General features: G+C 34.6%; 1 protein-coding gene across 3 annotated transcripts in view; it reads right to left on the reverse strand.

Annotated features, from left to right (window-relative positions):
* The window catches only part of NLGN1 (neuroligin 1), an 843,034-nt gene that overhangs the window by 438,175 nt on the left and 380,101 nt on the right, over positions 1 to 24,758 (reverse strand). The gene's annotated exons all lie outside the window — the stretch shown is intronic.

The raw sequence follows: 24,758 nt of genomic DNA on the forward strand, positions 1-24,758 counted from the left end.
ACGTTTTTTATTTATTTTTGGGACAGAGAGAGACAGAGCATGAACGAGGGAGGGGCAGAGAGAGAGGGAGACACAGAATCGGAAACAGGCTCCAGGCTCTGAGCCATCAGCCCAGAGCCCGATGCGGGGCTTGAACCCACGGACCGCGAGATAGTGACCTGGCTGAAGTCGGACGCTTAACCGACTGCGCCACCCAGGCGCCCCTGAATGGATCATTATTAACACCCTCATCAGAAGCCCTTATTTTCAAAACACTGACAACTAGATTTTACAAAATATTCAGATGGAACCTGAGAATAAATCTCTGAGAAATCAGCCACATGAAGTTCAAGTGTTGCCTTAAATGACTAAGGCATTGTGGCAGAAACAGTAATGACACACAACACAGTCTATTGCTTCCTTACATTTATCAGTCCTCTTGTAGTTAGGTGGAACTATATCACTTGTTCTGGCCAATGCCATTATTTACTTTGAGCTGAGGCAATGTAAAGGCTGTGTGCAATTCTGTGATCTTCCTTTGCTTCAGGAAATGAGGAAGCCATGTATTGAGACGGCAGAGACACAAGATCAAGATCACGGCAGTCTGAGTTACAGAAATGTCACATGGATGGCTGATCAAGAGAGTTGTCTGTATCTCCAGAAGAATTTGAGTGAGCAAGAAGTTTTGTCACACTAAACCACTAATATTTTGAGTTTATTATCCCTGCATCAGAATTTAGCTTATTCTAAGGGACAAACATCCTTCTATACACACATAATGCACTTTTTGTTGTAAAAAAAATATTACATTTATACTCTAATTTAAATTGTGGGAATTTGTCAGTTCTGTTCATTAATATGTCTCATTGGTTCAAGTATATAAATAAACAAGGAGATGAACATCCACCCTAAGTGAGTTGGGGTAATCTTGCCTATTTCCATGAGGGCTATGACTCAAATCCACTGCATTTTGCTCTACCACAGACCTGTTTAAAAAACCAAAATCAGGGGCACCTGGAGCAACTGACTCTTGGTTTTGGCTCAGGTCATGATCTCACATTCCCTGGGTTTGAGTCCTGCATCGGGCTCCAGGCTGACAGTGCAGAGCCTGCTTGGGATTCTCTCTCTCTCTCTCTCTGTCTCTCTCTGTCTCTCTCTCTGCCCCTCCCCCACTCACTCACTCTGTCTCTCTCAAAATGAACAAATAAACTTAATAAAATAAAAAACCAAAATCACAGATTAAGATCAGGCTCTCTTAGCTATCTACAGAAAACATATTATAGTAAAAGATTACTAATCTTTCACCTGGGACACCTCAAGCCTTTTTGGATTTGATATAAAAGATCAAAATGAGGAGTAGGGTGATTTTAATTTTACCATTATTTAGATCTAACCCTCTCATATCTATTTCTCATTAGTGGAAAACAGCATATAAAGTACCATGTAAATAAAAATCACATTGAATAGAGATCATCATCCAACTAATTTGGCTGGGAAGTGCCTGAGCTTTGGAGAAGAGGGTGTAAACATTGATTACTTTTGACTAAAGAAGTCTTTATAATTTTTGGAAAAAATAGAATAAAGGAAAAAACTTTAAGTACAGAATGCATTTTATTGATATTAGCCATACAAAAATAACAAGGATGAACAAATGATATAAAAACAACAATCAAATTGAAATAAAAAACGGCATATTTTTACAAAATATGAAAAAAATCCCTTTTCTATCACTCATTATCAGCATGGCATTTAAAAATAAATGGTCAGACTTTATTTTATTTTTTATTTAAAAAAAAATTTTTTTTTCAAAGTTTATTTATTTTTGGGACAGAGAGTGACAGAGCATGAACGGGGGAGGGGCAGAGAGAGAGGGAGACACAGAATCGGAAACAGGCTCCAGGCTCTGAGCCATCAGCCCAGAGCCTGACGCGGGGCTCGAACCCACGGACTGCGAGATAGTGACCTGGCTGAAGTCGGACGCTTAACCGACTGCGCCACCCAGGCGCCCCCATTTTTTATTTTTTTAATGTTTATTCATTCTTGAGAGGCAGAGAGAGACATAGCATGAGTGAAGGAGAGGGAGACACAGAATCTAAAGCAGGCTCCAGACTCTTGAGCTGTCAGTACAGAGCCCAACAAGGGGCTCAAACCCACGAACTGTGCGATCATGACCTGAGCCGAAGTTGGACGCTCAACCAACTGAGCCACCCAGGTGCTCCTAAAAATAAATGGCCAGACTTTAAATTTAGTTTTAAAGAATAAATAGTGGCACCTTGGTGGCTCAGTCAGTTAAATGTCTGATTTCGGCTCAGGTCATTATCTCACAGTTTTGTGGGTTTGAGCCTCACGTTGGGCTCTAGGCTGACAGCTCAGAGCCTGCAGCCTGCTTCAGATTCTGTGTCTCCCTCTCTCTGCCCCTCCCCCCTCTCCTGCTCTGTCTCTCTCAAAAATAAACATTAAAAAATTTCAAATAAATAAAAATTAATCATACTAGCAACATTTTAAAGCATCCTTTAAAATGTTTTCTTTTTTTTTTTTTTGCTAAAAAGCTTTCTTAGTCCCTTTCAGCAGAGTAGCATAGTCTGAAATGTAATAAAGCATAATGTGAATTCTTATGAAGTGAATGAAAATGAGGAATATTTTTAAAATAGAGATCTTAATTCCTCCACTCTTACATTTGCTCGTTAGCTGGCACAGTTTTTTGTGCTCTTCTCTTGGGCACAGTTTGAGGAGGTCTAAGTGGCTATTTGGGTCTACTTTAAGACTGCCAGATTGTTGGATGGAGTTTTTATATATTCACAAAGCTGAAAGAACCCATATAAAGTCTTGAATCTGCTTTAAGAATATTATGGTGTTTGAGGGGGTTCCAAGATTGAGGCATAGAAGATCCTGAACTCACCTCCTCCTCCCACAGACATACCAAATCTACAGCTACATATGAATCATTTCCCTCTGAAAAAGATCTGAAAACTAGATGAACTGCTCTTCACAACAAAAGATTAAGGATCACACTGAAAAGGGTATGAGAGGCAGAGACACAGTCTCAGCAAAAATCTTCACGGCTGGCACTGAGGCTTACAATAAGAAGAAGTCTCCCCATTCTGGAGTTTCTCTTGCAGGAGCAAGTGGTTGATGCCCCACATCAGCATCCTAACCCTTGGGATCTGCACTGGAAAGATGAGTTTCCAAAAATGCTCGCAGTAGAACATGAATGGGGTTGATATCTTATGAACCCAAAGTGCTATATAAAACTTATTCTTTTAAAATTCTTACATACACTCTGACTCCCCTGGGGAACCAGAGCAAAAGCACCAGTTTGAAAAGCCCCTAGACTGTGTTTGAAGGAGATTCATTTGTTGATCTGGGGGCATCTGCAGGAAGGGCAGACAACTGGGGCTCTCTCCAGAGATGGAGGCACTGGTGAATGCCAATTGTGTGCTCTCCACCTACCTTGCTAGTACAGGCAGGTGCACGCAGACAAAGCATGTCTTACTGCCTTGCTACGATGGGTTGGAGCAAGGAGTCGTTGTACTGTCCCACTGCCTTGCCACAGCTGGAGAACAGGGACAGTTGCAGTGATGATCCTCTGCTCCCTGGGTGGGGTAGTTGAGCACAAATGGTCGCAAAATTCTCCTGCCCAAAACTGGGGCCAGCACATGCACACAGAAGGAGCACTTGCCAGCAACACTGTTGAAGCTTGTGGGCATGTGCAACCAAGGCATGTTGCCTTTCTGACGATGATGAGCATGCCTGCTTCCTACACTCACCAGCTGCCCTGCTAAAGCCCACAGACATGCATAAACCACACAGGGGATGCCCATTGTTCACCTGGCTCTGGTGTCAAAAGCAGCTGACATTCCTGAGCTATAAGGGACTATAACATTTGCTAAAATGTCTTGGTAAGCCAACACACCCAGGATACTGTACAGACAGCACACTAAATGCACCCTCAGTGAGAAAGACCTGGTTACTTATCCTGGAGCTTTAGCCCGACAGACAGGCTTCGGGCTTCCCACACATCAAGATGGAAAGAGGTAGCTATTTCATCTAATACATAGAAACGGAGTTAGAACAGAGAAATATGTTCCAAATGACAGAATAAGACTAAGCCTCAGAAAAAGATCTTAATGATAAAGATAAGTAATCAACCTGATAAAGAATTCAAAGTAATGGTCATAAACACATTCACCAAATTTGGGAGCAGAATGGATGAACACAGTGAAAACTAGCAAAGAGAACACACTTTTTAAAAAAAATTTTTTTTTCATCGTTTATTTATTTTTGGGACAGAGAGAGACAGAGCATGAACAGGGGAGGGGCAGAGAGAGAGGGAGACACAGAATTAGAAGCAGGCTCCAGGCTCTGAGCCATCAGCCCAGAGCCTGACGCGGGGCTCGAACTCACGGACCGCGAGATCATGACCTGGCTGAAGTCGGACACTTAACCGACTGCGCCACCCAGGCGCCCCGAGAACACACTTTTTTTGAAGTACCAAACAAAAGTCACAGAACTAAAGAATATAATAATTGAAATAAAAAATACACTAAGCAGACTGGATGAAACAGAAAAATTAATCAGTAAACTGAAAAACAAAACACTGGCATTCACCCAGTCAAACAGTTAAAAGAAAGAATTTAAAAAAAATTGAAGATAGCTTAAACACTAATAGAAAAACATCAAGCAGAATAACATTCTCATTACAAGGCTCCCAGAAGAAAAGAGAGAAAAGGGCAGAAAACTGATTGAAAGAAATAACAGCTGAAAACTTCCCTAATACAGGGAAGGAAACAGACATTCAGGTCCAGAGCATTCCAAATAAAATGAACCCAGATATCTACACCAAGTCACATTATAATTAAAATGTCAAACTTAAAAATAAAGATCTTAACAAGAGAAAAACAAATTGTTGCATACAAGGGAAACCCCTAAGGCTATTATCAAATTTTTAACAGAAACTTTGCAGGCCAGAAGGAAGTGGCATGCCATATTCAAAGTTCTAAAAGAAAACATTTTCACCCAAGAATACTCTACTTAGCAAGATTATTCAGAATTGAAGAAGAGATAAATAATTTTTCAGATAAGTAAAAACTAAAGTTTATCAACATTAAACTGGTCATGTTAAAAATATTTAAAGGGACTTCTTTAAGCTAAAAATAAATGGTACTCATTTATTTCTTGTGGTAAGAAAACATACAAAAATAAAAATTTCACTGGAAAAGGTGAATATATAGTAAAGGTGGTGGAGAGGTCACTCATAAAGCTAGTATGAAGTTTAAAAGACAAAAGAAATAAAAGTAACTAAAGCTACAATAATTAACTAAGGGATATATAAAACAAAAGGTAAAATGTGACATCAAAAACATAAAATGTAGGGGAGGGGATAAATATGTAGAGTTTTGAAATTTGTTTACATTTAAGTTACTATCTACTTAAAATAGACTGCTATATACATGGAATGTTATATGTGAAACTCACAGTAACCACAACGCAAAAATTTATAGTAAATACATAAAAGAAAGTGAGAAAGTAATCTAAACACACCACTAAAGAAAAACAAAATACCTCAAAGGAAGAGAAAAAGAGAAGAAAGAAACAGAGAGTAGCTATAAACTAATAATAGTAGGGGCTTTAACATCTCACTTATAGCAATGGGTAGATCATCAAGACAGAAAATCAATACAAAAACATTGGCCTTAAATTACGTGTACTTAATTCCACTAGATGGACTTAATAGATACATACAGAATATTCCATTAAAAAGCAGCAAAATACATATTCTTCTCAAGTGTGCATGGGACATTCTCCAGGATAGATTACATGGTAGGCCACAAAACAAGTATCAATAAATTCAAGAAGACTGAAGCCTTCAGATATCAAGGATCTGAAGGTATGAAATTAGAAATCAATTGCAAGGAAAAAACTGGAAAACTCACAAAGGTGTAGAGATTAAATAATATGCTACCAACAACTACTGGGTCATTGAAGAAGTCAAAGGAGTAATTTAAAAATAAGTAAAGAAAAATGAAAACAGAAAACCAATGTATCAAAATCAATGGGATGCAGCAAAAGCAGTTCTAAGAGGGAAATACATAGGCCTAACTCAAGGATCAAGAAAATCTCAAACAATCTAACTTTATTTCTAAAGGAACTAGAAAAAGCAGAACAAATGAAGCTCAAAATTACTAGAAGCAAATAATAAAGATTAGAGTAGAAAGAAATGAAATGAGACTAAAAGCACAATAGAAAAGATCAATGAAACTATGAATGGGCTCTTTGAAAAAATAAACAAACTTGACAAAACTTCAGTTTGACTTGCTACGAAAAAAAGAGCTCAAATATATAAAATCAGAAATAAAAGAGAAATTACAACTGATATCAAGAAACACAAAGGATTATAAGAGAATGCTATGAGCAACTATACACCAACAAACTGGACAACCTACAAGAAATGGATAAACTTGTAGAAACATACAGTGTTCAAGATCAAATCAGGAAGAAGTACAAATCTGAATAGACCCAATTACTAATACGGAAATTGAATCAGTAATCAAAACTTTCCAACAAACCAAAGTCCAGGACCAGACAGCTTCACTGGTAAATTCTACTAAACATTCAAAGATTTAATACTTTGTCCACAAATTCTTCCAAAAAAAAAATTTTTTTTGAAGAAAAGCAAATGCTCCCAAACTGGTTTTATGAGGCCAGCATTACCCTGATACCAAAACCAGACAAGGACACTACACAGAAAAGAAAATTACAGGCCAATATTCCTAATGATCATAGATGCAAAAATCCTCAGCAGAATATCAGCAAACCAAATTCAACAATACATGAAAAGCAACATATCCATTATATATACTATTCCACAGATGTAAGAAATGTTCAATATTTGCAAATCAATTAACACAATGCACCACATTAACAAAATGAAAGATAAAAATCATATGGTCATTTCAATAGAGGCAGAAAAAGCATTTAACAAATTCAATATCCATTTATGATACTAATTCTCAACAAAGTGAGTATAGAGGGAATGTACTTCAATATGATAAAGGAGATGTATGATAAATCCATAGCTAATATCATATTCGATAGTGAAAAGCTAAGAGCTTTTCCTCTAAGATCAGGAACAAGGCAGGAATGCGCACATCCCCACTTTTATGCAACATATTATCAGAACTCCTAGCCCCAGCACTTAGGCAAGAAAAAGAAACAAAAGGCATACAAATTGGAAAGGAAGAAATAAAACTGTCACTATTTGCATATTGCATGATGTTATACATAGAAAACCCTAGAGACTCCATGATAAAACTGCTAGAACTAATAAATGAATTCAGTAAAATTGCGGGATACAAAATCAATTAATTTTATTTTAAAAATCTGTTGTATTTCTACACACTAATAATGAAATATCAGAAAGACAAGTCTAGAAAACAATTCCATTCACAATTACATCAAAAAGAACAAAATACCTAGAAATAAATTTAACCAAGAAGGTTAAAGACATATATACTGAAAAGTATAAAGGTATTGATGAAAGAAGTGAAAGAAAAGATATTTCATGCTCATGAATTAGAAGAATTAATATTTTTAAAATACTCATTCTACCCCAAACAATCTATAGCCTACCCATTGCAATCTCTATCAAGATTCCATTGGCATCTTTCACAGACATATAACAAATAATTCTAAAATTTGTATGAAACACAAAAGACACTGAGCAGCCAAAGCAATCTTGAGAAAGAACAAAGTTGGAGGTATCATGTTCCTGGATTTACAACTATTCTATAAAGTTATTGTAATCAAAATAGTATGATTTGGCATAAAAAGAGACACAAAGGTCAATGGAACATAATAGAGAGCCCAGAAATAAACTCATTCATATACAGTTAATTAATATGACATTGAAACCAAAAATATTAATGGGAAAAGGACAATCTCTTCAATAAATGATGTCAGATGTGCATTGGTGGTATAGTGGTAAGCATAGATGTCTTCCAATAAATGGTGTTGGGAAAACTGAACAGCAACTTGCCAAAAAATGAAAATGAACCACTATCTTCTACCATACAGGAATTATCTCAAAATGGATTAAAGACCTGAATTTAAGACCTGAACCATGAAACTCCTAGAAGAAAACATAGGCAATAAGCGGCTTGACATTGGTCTTAGAGATGTTTTTTTGGTCTGACTTTAAAGTTACAGGAAACAAATGTAAAAATAAACAAATGTGCCCACATCAAACTAAAAAGCTTCCATATGGCCAAGGAAACCATCACCAAAATGAAAAGGCAACCTATTGAATGGGAGAAGATATTTGCAAATCTTATCCAATAAGAAATTAATATCTAAAATATATAGAGAACTCATGCAACTTAACAAAAGAAACAAACAATATGATTACAAAATGGACACAGGATCTAAACAGACATTTTTCCAAATAAGAAATACAGAGGGCCAACAGGCATATGAAAATAGGTACAACATCACTAATTGACAGGAAAATTCAAATCAAAACTATAATGAGACATCACCTTACACCAATGGATGGCCATTATCAAAAAGAAACAAATGTTAAGTGTTGTGTACATGCAGAAGGGAACCCCATGCACTGTTGATGAAAATGAAAACTGCTGCAGCTACTATGGAAAACAGTATGGAGGTTCCTTAAAAAATTAAAATAGAATTACTATATGATCCAGCGATTCTAGTCCTGGATATTTATCCAAAGAAAATAAAAACACTAACTCAAAAATATATATGCACTCCTATGTTTATCACAGTATTATTTTCAATAGCTAAGATATGGAAGCAATCTGAGTGTTCATTGATAGATGAATGGATAAAGAAGTAATGTCACATATATGCAATGGAATACTAAGCCATGAAAAGGAATGACATCTTGTCATTTGCCACACATGGACGAATCTTAAGGGTATTATGCTAAGTGAAATAAGTTAGACAGAGAAAGACAAATACTGCATGATTTCACTTATATGTGGAATCTAAAAAACAAAACAGATAAACCAAAATAAAACCCAGACTCATTGATACAGAGAACAGATTAATGATTACAGTGGGGAGAAAGAATGGGGAGGGTGAAATGGGTGAAAGGGATCAAGAAACACAAACTTCTATTTATCAAATAAATAAGTCATGGGGATGTGATGTACAGACTGGGAAATATAGTTGATAATATGATTTTAACTTTGTGCAATGACAGTGAGAACTAGCCTTATGGAGGTGATCATTTTACAATGTTTGCAAAAATAGAATTATATGGTGTATACCTAAAGCTAATATAACATTGTCTGTCAATTATACTTCAATTACATTAAAAAAAATAAAAACTATATTCTGGTATTAAATGTTAGTCAATGAAAGATATTTCTAGTATTTATATTATATACATTGAACCTGCTATCAATGTTCAATAAAAGAAAAATCCTCAAACCAAAGTATCAGCATATAATATCGCCAAATCATAATCCTGATGCTAAGGAGCATTTTAACTTATATCAATAGTCTTCATAATGATAAGAGGTTACCCAAGGAAGACACAGTGATCATGATCAGTCATATGATCTGAAGGGGTATGAGAAAAAAACAGCAAAACATGTATTTATATTTATCTTTTATAAAAGCAAAAAGAAATCTAACTTTTCTAACACACAGAATGACACTGAAGCCTTTCTTGGTTATGTAAAAGAAACATGTCATTTAAGTGCACATGTCATATAAACTTGTCATTTACAGTGCATGAGGGCAAGGGGACTGCCTGGCAGCCTGTTATGCCCTTGTTAATTTCATTATTGTAAAGTATGCTGCAGATTACACGAGCCCGCTTGGGTAGATCTATCATTTATGTCATCTAATTTTAATAAAACTAGCACTCACGGGGGGTCAGTGGCTTCAAAAGATTCCTGAAAATTCACCACAGACTGAAGACGTTACAGATACCAATAAATCACAAAAAAGGCAAAGCTGACACTTTCTGTATGTGAATGTGTTAAGAATGAGCTCATAGCCAACTAAATTCCAAGGTAGAAACCATGACAATTCAATCCTACCTGACAAGAATTCAGTCTGCAAAATTGTCAAGACTATCATATGGATTTAAATATATTATGATAACATTGAACTTCTTAAATGTGTAGTTTGTTGCCTTTGTAAACCATCTTTTTCAGTTCTAATAGTCATTACAACTAAATATTAAACTGATTGCAGAAACAATCTTCCAAATATATGGATCACAAAATGTAAAACTAATATCTTAAAAATAATAAAGCCTGTTTATCACATAATTTTAAAGTAAAAAGTTGTTTTTTGTTTTTTGTTTTTTTTTAACTTTATTTTTTATTTCTTAAAATTTACATCCAAATTAGCTAGCATATAGTGAAGCAATAATTTCAGGAGTAGATTCCTTAATGCCCCTTACACATTTAGCCCATCCCCCCTCCCACAACCACTCCAGCAACCCTGTTTGTTCTCCATATTTATGAGTCTCTTCTGTTTTGTCCCCCTCCCTGTTTTTATATTATTTTTGTTTCCCTTCCCTTATGTTCATCTGTTTTGTCTTTTAAAAAGCTGTAAACGAATGTAACATTATGTGTCAACTATACTTCAAAAAAAAGAACTTTTTTAAATGAAGATAAAATAACTATTTTTTATTAAAATTTTTTTTAAATGTTTATTTAATTTTTAAAGAGCAACAGAATGTGAGCAGGGGAGGGGCAAAGAGAGGGGAGACACAGAATCCAAAGCAGGCTCCAGGCTCTGAGCTGTCATCACAGAGTTCAACACGGGGCTCAAACTCATGAACCATGAGATCGTGACCTGAGTGGAAGTTGGACACTTAATCGACTGAGCCACCCAGACACCCCAAAATAACTATTATTTTAAAGTGCTGTTTCACCTTCAAGATTTTTATCTTCTGTCTAATTTTGTAATATATAATCCATTAATACCCTGGTATATGAATGTAACTTGTAAATATATTCATGAATTGAGGGGTTTTGCTTCAAAAATTTTACCTAACAGATGAGTATAATCAAAAAAGTAAAGTATCTAATGTCTAGAGCTGCACTGTCCAGTAAGTAGCCACTATCCACATTAGACTATTGAGTACTTAAAATGTGACCTGTGTCACAAAAGAGCCATATTTTTTAAATTTTATTTAATTTTAGTTGATTTAAAATTTTAAAAGGGAAGCAGCATCAAATATTGTTTTCTGATACAACTATATTATTTTGGGAAGACTACATTTCACTTTAGCTGTTGGAAATATAGCATCTGAATTTAGATGTTCTAGAAGTATAAAATATTTTAATGAATGAAAATGCATATGTTCCATTAATAATTTTATAGTGATTCCATCTAAAATTGGTAATATTTTAGTTGAATGAAATATTAGGTTCAATGAAATAAAGTTTTTAAAATTAATTTTGTCTCTTTATTTTTCTTTAATGTGGCTACTATAAAATTTAAAATTACATATTTGATTGCATTGTATTTCTATCTGATCCAGAACCAAAGTAGTGAATAGGGAAGTTTCCAAAAGGAATATTTAAGACAATAGGTCTTTTATAAAATTCAAGACTAGAATAATAAATCGTTTTTAACCTATACAAGGTATACATATACACACAAATTGAACACAATGTGAAGATACTTTTTATTGGGATTTATTGAGCTTAATGCCAATACTGACATATAGGGTTAACCACCATGAAATTACATTGAAATTAGCCAATTTTAATTGTATTTCAGAAAAACAGCAGATTTTTTGCTTCTATGTAAAAACTGGACCAAAAGCAAAGGACAGGAAAAAGAAGAAAAGGATAAATATAGCAATCTTTTTATCTTTTTAAGAAAATGATAGAAAACAACAAGTATGGGATATGGATCATATGATTCTATTTTTAAAAAGGAAAACTAGGTAAATTATTCTTTCCTCTTAAAAACAGCAGATGATCTGAGCCAGCCACAGAAAAGTCTTTTTTATGAAAACCCACTGACTCAGTCTTCCTATACTAGTGGATTAACAAAGTAAAATAATAGGTAGTTTTCTCATATAAAACAAATATCCAATTAGATTTGCCTATAGAATACACACATACCATGGAAATGCATCTCTGTACATGGCTTTAATTTCTGTCTCCCCGTCCCCTATCTGCTCTGTATCTGAAAGATCCCTCTTGCTGGACTCCAGCAACAAGCAGAGAAAATGTAACTCATAGGCTAGACGATTGCAGGAAATAGAGCATAAAAAAGTATGGTGCATGAATAAGCTTAAACAACAGGATTTGGGCTGCTTATTTTTAAGCATTTCATCATAGAGTTCTATTTTTATAATTGCCCCTAACATGAAATCTCACATAAGAAATTTCTTTTGAAAAAATCAGTGCTTAGAATAAATATGTTTGATTTCTCTGAAGAATTGTCATGTTTTACACCCCTTCTGATAATTACAAATAAATAAAACTTGGTAGAGTTTCCAGCTCAGAGTGCAAATCATCAACTCAGAAAATGTTCTGAGATTACATTTTTTTGTCTTTTCCAGGTCTTCTATTTTCTCTAGACTTGATTCATTATTTACATCTGACTATAATTTTATGTATATACTCTGCATAATCTGTCACAAATACTTTCTAGAAAATGGAAGGGTAAAAACACATAAGTTTACTAAATGTGTGGTTTATTGTCTTTCTAAATATTAAGATTATATAAATTATGATAAAATATTACTAAAGGAATACATGGATAATACGCATTTGAATGCAGAATAGCCTGGGATTAGGGAAAAGTTATACATGCCTGATGTGGTCCCTGTAAACATCTCCCAGAAAATAAACCCAAATATTAATTGTCAACTATAAACTGTCTATTTTGGTAAATATTGCAGTTTGGCTTTAAAACAGAAGAGTCAAGGGGCACCAAGGTGACTCGGTTAACTGTCCATTTTGGCTCAGGTCATGATCTCCCAGTTTGTGAGTTCGAGCCCCGAGTTGGGCTCTGTGCTGACAGCTCAAAGGCTGGAGCCTGCTTCAGATTCTGTGTCTCCCTCTCTCTCTGTCTCACCCCTGCTCACACTCCATCTCTCTCTCTCTCTCTCGAAAGTAAATAAAATTTTTTTTAAAAAAAGAGAAGAGTCAAAAATACACTCTGAAAAACATATTCTTTGTTGACTTTAAACAGATACAACTGTGGTATATTTCAAGGAAAAATTGTATCTAGTTAAGCATTTTTCTAATTTAGGTTAAAAAGAAAGAATGCATATTTTTTAAAGCTTATTTCATTCAAAGTCAAAAACCTTAATTCTAGCATAATTAAATGACAAAAAATCATTACATACTCTTCTGTCAGAAAAAAATGCTGCAAATTATAATGTTACTAACAAATCCTTTTTAATAATTTATTTCTGTTTGAGTATGTTACATAGTCTTTTAAGAGAACTGACTCTTCTAGAAAAGGTACTGCTTTGAAAAGCTCAAACGCAAAAAGCTAACAAACACCAGAACAGAAATTAGTATTTCCTTTGGATATGTCTCGTCTCAGGAATATGCCTCAGCTCTTCAGAAAGGTTTCTAAATGGTGACTTTGTTGATACATAAATCAGTTGAGTAATACAACTTGCCCAGTATTTAGAAATTTTTTCTTAAAAAAAATTAAATGTATTGTCTTAATTGTTCTGTTAGATAAAATGGGTCGGTGTGTGAGTAATCAATAGTTGAAGATCTCTCACCCCAACCTCTGTTTGTGGCAATAATTGAAAACCTGTAATTAAACTCAAAACAAGTGAAGTATCAAAAGGCAAAGAAATTATAAAATTGTTTTTACAAAAGAACAACCTTAAACTGCGTTTAAAAACATAAATTTCACAGGCCATTACATACATAAAGTCAATAGTTATCCTTTCTTTAATATTGTATATATTTTAATTCGAAGAGTTGTGTTTCATCACTCTTTTTATGTTTAATCTAATTCTCATGAACACCAACCTTCTCACTCACTATATGTTGTGCAGGAAACAATTAATGCAGATCGTAAAGGTATGATAAATTCAGAAATCACTACTCAGTTTAAAATAAATTACTGTTGGGGCGCCTGGGTGGCTCAGTCGGTTAAGCGGCCGACTTTAGCTCAGGTCATGATCTCGCGGTCCGGTCCGTGGGTTCGAGCCCCGCGTCGGGCTCTGTGCTGACAGCTCAGAGCCTGGAGCCTGTTTCAGATTCTGTGTCTCCCTCTCTCTGACCCTCCCCTGTTCATACTCTGTCTCTCCCTGTCTCAAAAATAAATAAAACATTTTTTAAAAATTTAAAATAAATTACTGTTGTCATTCATTACAGTTCCAGTACCCAGGGCATTTTTCCAGAGGATCCAGGGGCTTTTCATACTACTGCAATTGGGAGCAAAGTATTGCTACCATCAACAAGACCTCACCTCATTTATGTGGGACAAGACATGAGACCTGGCATGCACATGGTTAGTAGTCTTTACTACCCACATCCTCCACTATCAGCCACTCATTCTATCTGTTCTTTATCCTAAGACATGCATATCATAAGAATAGGACAAAGTGAATTAATTTGCATGCTTATTGATTTTTGGATTATGTATGCAGAACACCCTGCAAGTCTTGAGGATATTGGAAAACCAGATTTCTATTTATTTTGTATTTATTTTCTAGTTTGGGATGCAAGGCATCTACTATATTGAGCAGTTAATATACACAAAGTAACAAGGGGAGTTGGTTTTATGCATGCCAAAATGAAGGGTAGGCTGCCTAAGCTATGGAAGCAGACAGAGGAGATAAATCAGTCTGGCCTGAGATAATTTTGTAGAAGGTAGGGTGATAGCCAGGCTGTGTAGATTGAGCAAGATGACTATATGTGGCAAGTAAGCAATTGGAAATGGTCCTGGTATGCAGTGAGGAGGCTAGCCTGGCTTGAGTGTAGGACTTTCCAGAAACTAATAGAAGATAAAGTTTGCTAAGAAGAGAAGCAACACACTTTAGCAACCCTAAAATGGAAGGAAAAATCTGGAATGGATTCCAGAGTTAGTGAGAAATATTTAGAAATACAGAGCAGAGAAAAACTAAGAAAACTGGTATTCTGTTATATTTTTAAGGATTATTTAAGGTGAGGTGCCTGGGTGGCTCAGTTGGTTAAGCATCTTGGTTTCGGCGCGGGTCATGATCTTGTGTTTTGTGAGTTCTTGCCCCGCACTGACACTGTCAGCAGGGACCTGCTTGGAATTCTCTCTCTCCCTCTCTCTGCCCCTCCCCTGCTCACTTTCTCTATCTCTCTTGAAACGAATAAACTTATTTCTTTTAATTTAAGGTATTTTTAAGGTAATTTGGCATGTAAGTTTGGGTCTGGAGGCTTTAAGTCAGCTGGAAAACCTGGTAACCTAAGGTAAGTAGTTAGTAGCAACAGAAATAGAAAAAAGGAGACAAATAGAAGGTATTTTTTTAATGAACTATACCAATTAAAAATAGAAAGACAAAGGAAAAGGGAACAATATCCAAGTGTTCATGGAGTAAATTATTCAAGGAAGAACTTTAGAAAGACAAAGACATTACAAGGTGTTCTGGCAGATGAAATTGCAGTATATTTTTAAGGCAAAGTATTGAAAGTGGATGAAATACCAAGGACCATGGCACTAGATAGATCATGGGAAGGTAGGGGGAGTAAGGCCTTAGTTTCTTACTGAGGGATCATCAGAGGTGGGAAAGGATCATTTGAAAGCAAGCTAAACTAGAAAGCAAAATCCGAGCCATCACTTTGTTCGGAACAAAGAGGAAAAACTTGACACTGGGTGAAGAAGATATTTATATTTCCATTTAAAAAATCATTAATGTGACTAACTTACATACTGCATTGGCTTTTCTAGTCACAATAGGGCAGGTGAGAGAGAAAACCTTCAATTGTCTGTGAAAATTCCTATGATTACACTCTCATTCCATAGACCCAATAGTTAAGGGCTGGTCACTCCCCCCCTGGGATCCTTTCCCTGTTTATTGTATTTCACAGACCAATTTTGCTCATTACATTCAAATAGAGAATTTTGCCTGGTTGTTTGTGGGTGGTCTGTTTGTTTGTTTGGATTTTTGCATTTTTACCACAGCTGCTTGTTTAAATGCTTATTTAGCTTCTAAATACATCTTACATCTTTTAAAACTATTTCAAAATATTTTATCTGTCATTTAATACTTAACTTTGTCAATGCATGAGGGGAAAAAACAAACAAAAAAATCACAACTAAGCTAGCATGAGAGTTACCAAAAAACAAAACAAAACAAAACAAAACAAAACAAAACAAAACAAAACATAATGTTTCCTGAAGCCCTCATTCTACATTTCACTTCCACAAATATTCTTTTTCTTGTCATCCTCATCTTTTTGAAAACACAACTTACCAAAATTTGTACGAATAGCTTTGTTGGTTTGTTTCATGTCGATCTGCCTTACATACTTTGAAATCCAGAGAGGAAGGATTGAGTCTGATGTCTGATATATATATTATTTTATATATATTTTTTGTATTGTGAACACTGACCACCCCAACTGCTGGGAACCTGTAGTGGGCACTTATCAAATACTTGTGAATTAATGAGTGAATAAATGAATGACTGAGTTAAGATGATGACTTCTGCTCTGAAAAGGAAACTAAGTATCTTTTTGCTTATGGTTTGTTAGTTGAAGTCTTTTGAGTACTTGAAAATGGTTGTCCAATTCTGGACCCAGAAGAACACCTTGAGTAGGAATGAGGGAAATTTTTATTCTGTGTTCTTAGGTCTTATTCCAAATGACTGATCTTAATGTCTCAAGAAAATCATAAATCACATACTACCAACTTCCTCCCAGGATTAATAAAAAAAAACAAAACAAAATTCCTTTTTAGGAAGCTAAGAGCTTAAATAAGGTCAAGGAAACATCATAATATAGTAATTTATTACAGTTTCTTATATTGGCCAGTCTCTGGAATAATACAGATCATATTGATTCACACTCCTTCAAAACAGGAATTCAAAAGATGTCTCCATAACACTGGTTTGATTCATTCCATTATTAAAAGATGTAAGAAAATTAGAACCAAAATTAGTCATTTAAATAAGCAGTTGTGGTAAAAATGGAACATGCTGGCTTGATCGTTCCATTATCGTTCATTCCATTATTGGCAAAATGTTTATGTTGGTTTTTGTGTAAAAGACAGATTTCCATACTCACCTGAGTCAGCCAAGGCTTGGCTGGTCCCTCAATTTTCTATGAGCTAAATATTTGCCTTATTCACTGACTTTACCAAGCATCTCACTTTAATGAGGCGCAAGCCATGTTCTTTGTATCCATAGCAGATTGTCAACTTTGATCAAAGTCTAGGCCTGCTCAACACACTTTTTGAAATTCAAATCTAATCATGTCATTTATCTGCTCAAGCCCTATTATTGTTTCTCATTGTTCTTAGAAGTCCTACATCTTTAAAGAGATGCTGCACAGTCCGCTGCCTGTTTTCAACCTTACCTGACACCAACTGCCCTGTACTCCAAACATTCCAGCTGGGTTTGCTCAGTCCCTTTAACATGCCAAAATTCTCTCTTCCTCCAGCTTTCACCCAGATTTTCCTCACTGCCTGAAGCTCAGCCTCACCCTCCAGTCAAGGACCACGTTGGATTAACACCTATTGATTCTTCAGATTCACATAAATTCATTCAACAAATATTTTCTCAGCAAATCCATTATGTCAGGGACTATTTCAGATTATAGACCACCAGACAACAATAAAACGAACAGTCCAAATATAAATAGGAGCTAATCAGGTACGATCATTGTAACGCAAAGAATTGTAAAAAGAAGATTACTTGTGATATGGTGGCTCTTGTTAGATTGACTGCACATGGATAGTCTCTCTGAGGAGAAACATTCAAACCAAGATCAGAAGAGCAGGAACTAGTCCCACACAGGTATAGGGAGAGGGAACAGCAAGTATAAAATATCTAAAACGGGAATGAATTTGGGGTATATAAAGAACAAAAGATGGGGGCACCTGGGTGGCTCAGTCCACTGAGCATTGGACTCTTGACTTCAGCTCAAGTCATGATGTCACAGTCTGTGACTTTAAGCCCCATATCAGGGGATCCTGCTTGGAATTCTCTCTCTCTCTCTCTCTCTCTCTCTCTCTCTCTCTCTGCCCCTCTCTCCCCTCAAAACAAACAAACAAACAAACAAACAGGAAAAAAGATGACTGGAAATGAGAGGAGCAGCATTTTGAGATGAACTAAGATATAGGTACAAGAGGTACAGACACTAAGAGATACAGATACATGATACAGATTTATGAAAGGTTTTGTCAGGTTAGGGAAGGAGTTTGAATTTTATTCTAAGTGAATAATGGAAAGCCACTAGAGGGTGGTAAGCAGAAAAGTGATTTATGTTGTAAAAAGATAATCTGGTTTTGCTGTATGGAGAATGGATTATAGGTATGGAGCAAAAATGAAAGAAGAAAATAACATAAGAGTTTCAAGGAGACTTAGTTTGGTAAAGGGGGAAAGCGAAAGAAGAAGACAGATCCAGGATGCATGGAATAATTCAGCAAGAGAAGCTGATGAATTGGATGTTGAGCATAAAGGAGAGACAAATCAGGGAAAATCTATAGAGTTTCACTTGATTATCCAGACGGATGGCAGTGCTAATACCATCAGTACGGTGTTGAAGAGAAGACTGCCTGGGTTAGAAACCTGGCTCCACCACTTAATGCCATTTGACCTGTCTGACTATAAATAACATACTTAACCTCTCTATTCATTTGTTTCTACACTCATAAAATTGGGAAAATAACAACCCTACCTCACAGGGTTATTGTGGAAATTTAATAATGCAATTAATGCAAACTGCTTAAAATAGCTTTTGGAATATAATAAGTCCTCAATGAGTGTGGCTACTATTGCTATTGTTGCAATTATTATAATAATTGTGGAAGACAATGAAATACACTTATGAGAAAATCAACATATTTTAGCCATTAAGGTTGAAATATTCATTAGATATCTCCAATGAGATGTTGATAGGCAAAAGTATGTAACTGTGAAGTTTTAAGGAATAGGCAGTCCTGAAGATACAGTTTTGGAAGTCTCTTCCATAGAGATGGTATTTAGAGCCATGCATGAGGCTCCCTAGGGAGACATTGTAGAGAGGAAAAGGAAGGGAGCCAACAATTCTGCATAATGGTATTTTAACATTTAGAGATCAGGGTAAGAAAGAGATAGGGAAGGAGACTGAGAAGGAGCAGATAGTGAGATAGGAAGTAACCCTGGGGTGATGCCAAGAAACAGCATACTAAGAAGGGACTAGTTAACTGTCTCCAATGCAATGGAGAGATCAGGTAAGACAAGAACAGAGAAGTGGCCAATGGAATTAACAAAATGGAGGTGCTTGGGAATCTTGACGAGGGCTTTCTCAGTAGAATATAAGAAATGGAAACTTGAATGTCACCTCCTTTGAGAAACATTTTCTGACTTTCTAGGATAGATTAACACTTGCCATTTCTCTAGTACATATCATCTAGATAATTGTAAAGAAAGTTGACTTCGCACTAAATCATCATCTATGTAAAAGATATCGTTTGTATAATTATTCATTTATTTTCTATCTTGCCTAATGGCTAGTAATCTACTGGATAGCAGGGATTACATCTATCATGGTTTTCACATTATTCTCAATAACTAGTAGAATGTCTGATACATAATATTACTCAATTTATAATGAATGAATGAATTAGTTACACTACATGACTGGTTCAAAAACATAATTTTAAAGAAAACAAACTTCTTTTGACTAACACTCACACTAATCGACATGCTTACTTTCAGGTTACTTCCAAATTGTTGGCATAACTAAATAATTGTTTTTATCTCAAGCCACCTGAAATCATTTTGGAGGAAGTAGGTTGAATAAAAATAGTGAACAAATAGTGAAGCTTCTCTTGTGACATTATCTGTCTTATGTTTCTTTATTCCAAAGGACAAACAATGTCTCTACTCCAGTAGCTCATTTTAGCATTCAACCTAAAATTTATTGCCATCCCATCCTTATTAAAACTGAGATGATATAGATATTTGAGAAAAGAAATCTGTGGACCAAGTTAACTGTCCATTGCTGTCAATTGGTTTTTAGCTCTATCCTATTATGAGTGAAATCACCAAATATCTTCCTTGAATTGCATTTGATTAGGTCTTTTTATGACACTATAGAAATTGTGGACATTTATTATTATGTCCTGGCTTTTATAGAGCATTAATATAAATAATCATATACTGAGACTATATCTGTATCTTTTAAGGACATCAAAACTATCACAGGGTTCCAATATTGTTCAGGGTTGCAAATATAAACAAGTTATATGATAAATTTTTGCTACAGTATAGCGTAAGAAAAAGCCGTGTATTTTTTATTGATTAATAAGTATGTTTTCTTTATCTGATTATAACAATTATGAAATACAATCCATTATCCTTTTTACTTTCCTTCTGAAAAATTAAGATATACATTTTATCTTCAATTTTAATACAGATTCATGACCTAAGTTTCTGTATCTTTTCTCTAAAGCATATGTATTCCTATATGATTTTAGCAGCCTGTGTTTTTGTCACAAATTATCTCCACGTTTTTGAAGTAGAAAAAGTATTAATCAAGAAAAACTGAAAGAAAGACCTTTTCTCTTCCCTTCAGTGAATCCCAGACATGATCTACTTTTCATGATCTTATTCAAATAAAATCAATCTTATGAAGAATTTTTGACTCTTCAAGGACAGCCTGACTCTCTCTTCTACCTCCCAAGAAAATATTTGGATCATCTTACAAAATCTTATATTTTATTATACATTGATCTCAAATATAAGGTCACATGTAAAGATTTTTATTTGTCTGTTTTAGGATTTATAGCCAAACAGAAATAAAAACAACGCAAAAAAATAAAAATAAAAAGACAAAACAAAAACCAAGAATAATGACAAAACATTGTGCCTCTTCAGAAATTAATATGCTTCTCTCTTTTTAAAAATTTTTTCCTTTAATGTTTATTTATTTTTGAGAGAGAGAGAGAGCACGAGCAGGGGGCGGGGTGCAGAGAGAGGGAGACACAGAATCCAAAGCAGGTTCCAGGCTCTGAGCTGCCAGCACAAAGCCCAATGTGGGGCTTGAACCCACAAACTGGGACATCATGACCTGAGCCGCAGTCTGTCACACAATGGACTGAGCCAACCAGGCACCCCAACATGCTTTTCTTTTTAAATCAGAAGCATAACTTAGACCTTACCAAATCTTTTTGCTGCTAGACTGCTCAGATTCAAATATGAATCTCAATCACTGCATCCATAGGGATCCATGTGATATTCTTTGCTTTTTAAAATTATAATTATAAAAATATTATTATAAATACGAAACAGAATGTCAATTATTGTTCTCTAGTGAATGTTTATTTCTCCCCTCTATTAGATTGAAACTGTCTAAAGATAAATACTATATTGTTCTTACTTTTTATCCCTCATAGAAGATGTATGTTATTGGAGCAAGTACTATATATTTGATAACTGAGCACCAACAAAGTTATAGTTAAAGTTATAGTTCTTTCACTTGTCTAATAATACTTGAAGTATTATCACAAGGTAGAGTATATAGTTATAAGAATCAACAAATTTCATTAGCCATTTCTAATAGAATAAAAATTAATTCAGGTGTTCATTAAAGTTGATATGCAGTAAAGTTAAAAAAAAAAAACTTGTGTTTTAAATGATTTAGCCCTGCATTATAAAGTAAGCTAAGTGTAATTGCATTATATTATTGTGTGATTGCTAAGTGTAATTGCTAAGTTTACATTGCATTAAAAAGTAAGCTAAGTGTAATTCTTCAAATACAAGTATGTACACTTCAAACTTTTTCACCAGACATTAGACTGCTAAAACTTGCCAAATTTCAGATAGATATCGGTACTTCCAAAATCTTTAAAACAATTGTTTTCTAATCTAAATCATATAGGTTAGAATTAGGAACACATAATTGCCTCCAAAATATCCATGTAAAGATCCAAGTAACATTAAATTTCCATCAGATAAAAATTGTGTTTGCCTAAATTAGATCCTAACAATGGTATAAAACTTTTTCATTTTCTCTAAAAATAACTCTTAAATTCACTCTAAATTTAAAGAGGCAGTTGAAACACATTTTTAACACTGATTTAGTTGATATGTTTTTTATTTTTGAGATTTGAAAATATAGCATTTAGATAGTTTCTATTTTCAAGTGTTAATTGCACAATACCCCATCCTAATAGTGTGAGATTTATTTCATATTTCCTTCCGGTTCTTGTTCATAAGTACATATGTTTATCTTATTTAGAACCATAATATTTAATATTATTTCCCCCTCTAAGGCTTTTAAGGACATATGATCAAAACACTTCTCCCTAAATTTCCATTATGGTACTTTTATTAACTATACACTATAATATTAAAAATAAGTCCATTAACAACGATTTTAAATGTATTTTAAAAAACTATGCAACAATGTACTAAATAACAGAGGATGATGAGTTAAAGCTGGCTAAGGACAAAGAATGTGTACAACCAGAAGTGAAAGAAAGTCTAAATGTTCACTGGACGGGTGAGACTGAAGAGATAGGGTTGCAGAGAGCTCGAAGACAAAACAGGGGAAGTGAGATTAGCAGGCAGAGCCCTGCTCTTTTTTTCAACCTTTCCCCCCCTTCCCTTTTTTTCAAACTTATTAGCAGTGTTTCTTATGATCATAATAGTGATAGTCTATGTTACCACTCTAAAGGAAACCCCAAAATGGTCTCGGTTGATAAACTAACTCCCACTTGTTCCTAGCTTCGTTAGAACAATGCTACAATAGGAGATCTTTTTTTCTTCTATGCCACTTTATTTTGCAGTGAACAAAATCTTATTTTCAACATGAAATGCTTTAAACTGGAACCTTGCCTCTAGATAGCTGTATGAATTTTATTACCAAAACATTATCACATTTTTAGTTATTGCTAAAACAAACAAACAAATAAAACCTGTAATATTTCTCCTCTGGGATGGCAAAATCAATCAACACTAATTACATTACCTGTTTCAGACATCTTGATTTTTTTCTGCAAGTCTTCTGAGAGCAATAGTCTTGTAATTAGCTAAATTGTACACTGAACCCCAAAATTCATATTCTTCATACCAAAGCATCCAAACCAAAACACAGATCAAGATTTCTTCTAATGTGGAACCAAATCTTATCTTCTACTTAATTTCCAACACTCCCAAATGCAAACTAAACAGCAATAATTTTGGATCCCATACCCAAGAAACCTTGGCTTACCTTGTTACTATTAGACAAATTATTAACAACAAAACCCTATAATCTTTATTGTTGTAGATCACCTGTCAGATGAGCTGTTGATCTGGTTGTAGTATACTACACATGCTAAGTGTACTGAAACGAATGTTTCAATAATTTATTTTTCATGAACTAATTCACTTAAATATATTTTCACAAAGCCCAATACATATTTTAGGAACAAAGTGACCAGAATATACCTGTTCCAGAACTAGTATCCCAAAAGGCAACTAAAATTGTTCACCAACAGAGTTTTGCGCTTTATCATGTTGAGAGGTCTAGAAAGGACACCTGATTCTTAATGCTGATTATTAGTGAGCAACAAAGGAGCCAACTGAAAGTTAAACCCTAAACTGAAGTACAGCAGAACAAATATTTAGCACTGAGAAAATTATCCATCATCAACACCAACTCTGTTTTCCATTTCACAGTCAAGCAATTGATCAATTTCTTCATTTTTTAGCTGGTTAGTCTACTGTCCTGCATTTCAATCATTCAGAGCATGGCGTTTACAGATAGGATATGAGCACAAATACCGGATTCAAATTGGACCAAAATCAAGTCCTCATCAATTCTGAATACGTTAAAAAAAACAGGCAAAGATTTAGTAACATAACAGCTTGTTTTATGGAATCTTACTTTATGTGCGTACAACTAAACAAAGTGAGGCAACATAAAGTATGGCCAAAAGATTTTTTTTTAAATAAAATAAATATATATGATTAAGTTCTTGCATGGTGAAGTTCTTGAAAACATTGCGGCCACAATTTGGCATAAATTTTATATTTTCAACTGGCAAACTGTTGACTGCTTCAGGATTTTCAATTTGAAAATTTCATAAGAAACTTGAGAATATAAACAACTGAGCTATAAATAATACTTAAAGTTAAATGTATTAAAATTTATTAATTAAATGTATTAAATAATTAAAATTAAATGTATTAAAATGTTAAAAATTCTTGCATTACAGTCTTGCATAAAAAACAAATGACAACACTAGGATATTTAAAGTTAAGAAGATGATTATGAACAGCTCTTTATATATCTTTCTAATATACAGTTTCATTGGTGGGAAAACACACATTCCTGCTCACTGAAATTATTAGAACATCCGAAGCAATGCCTGATTAGACACTATGGGAAACTAATGTGTATTTGAAAAATGTTACAGAAATATTTTATACCTAAGTTTGCCACGTTATATCCATTGTCCGCCATACTCCAAATTCAAAATAGAAAACCAGAAAGAGATCAAGATTTCACTTTGCAGGGCTAAAATATCTCCTTCCCCAAGACATGTAAAATCGATTCAAAAAAATTATTCTTTTTTTATATTTTGAGATTGGCATGAACATAGGCTTATGATTACATAGAAGTAACTAACACTGAAGAGGA

This window comes from Prionailurus bengalensis, chromosome C2 (assembly GCF_016509475.1).
Source record: "Prionailurus bengalensis isolate Pbe53 chromosome C2, Fcat_Pben_1.1_paternal_pri, whole genome shotgun sequence".
Classification (NCBI taxonomy): domain Eukaryota; kingdom Metazoa; phylum Chordata; class Mammalia; order Carnivora; family Felidae; genus Prionailurus; species Prionailurus bengalensis.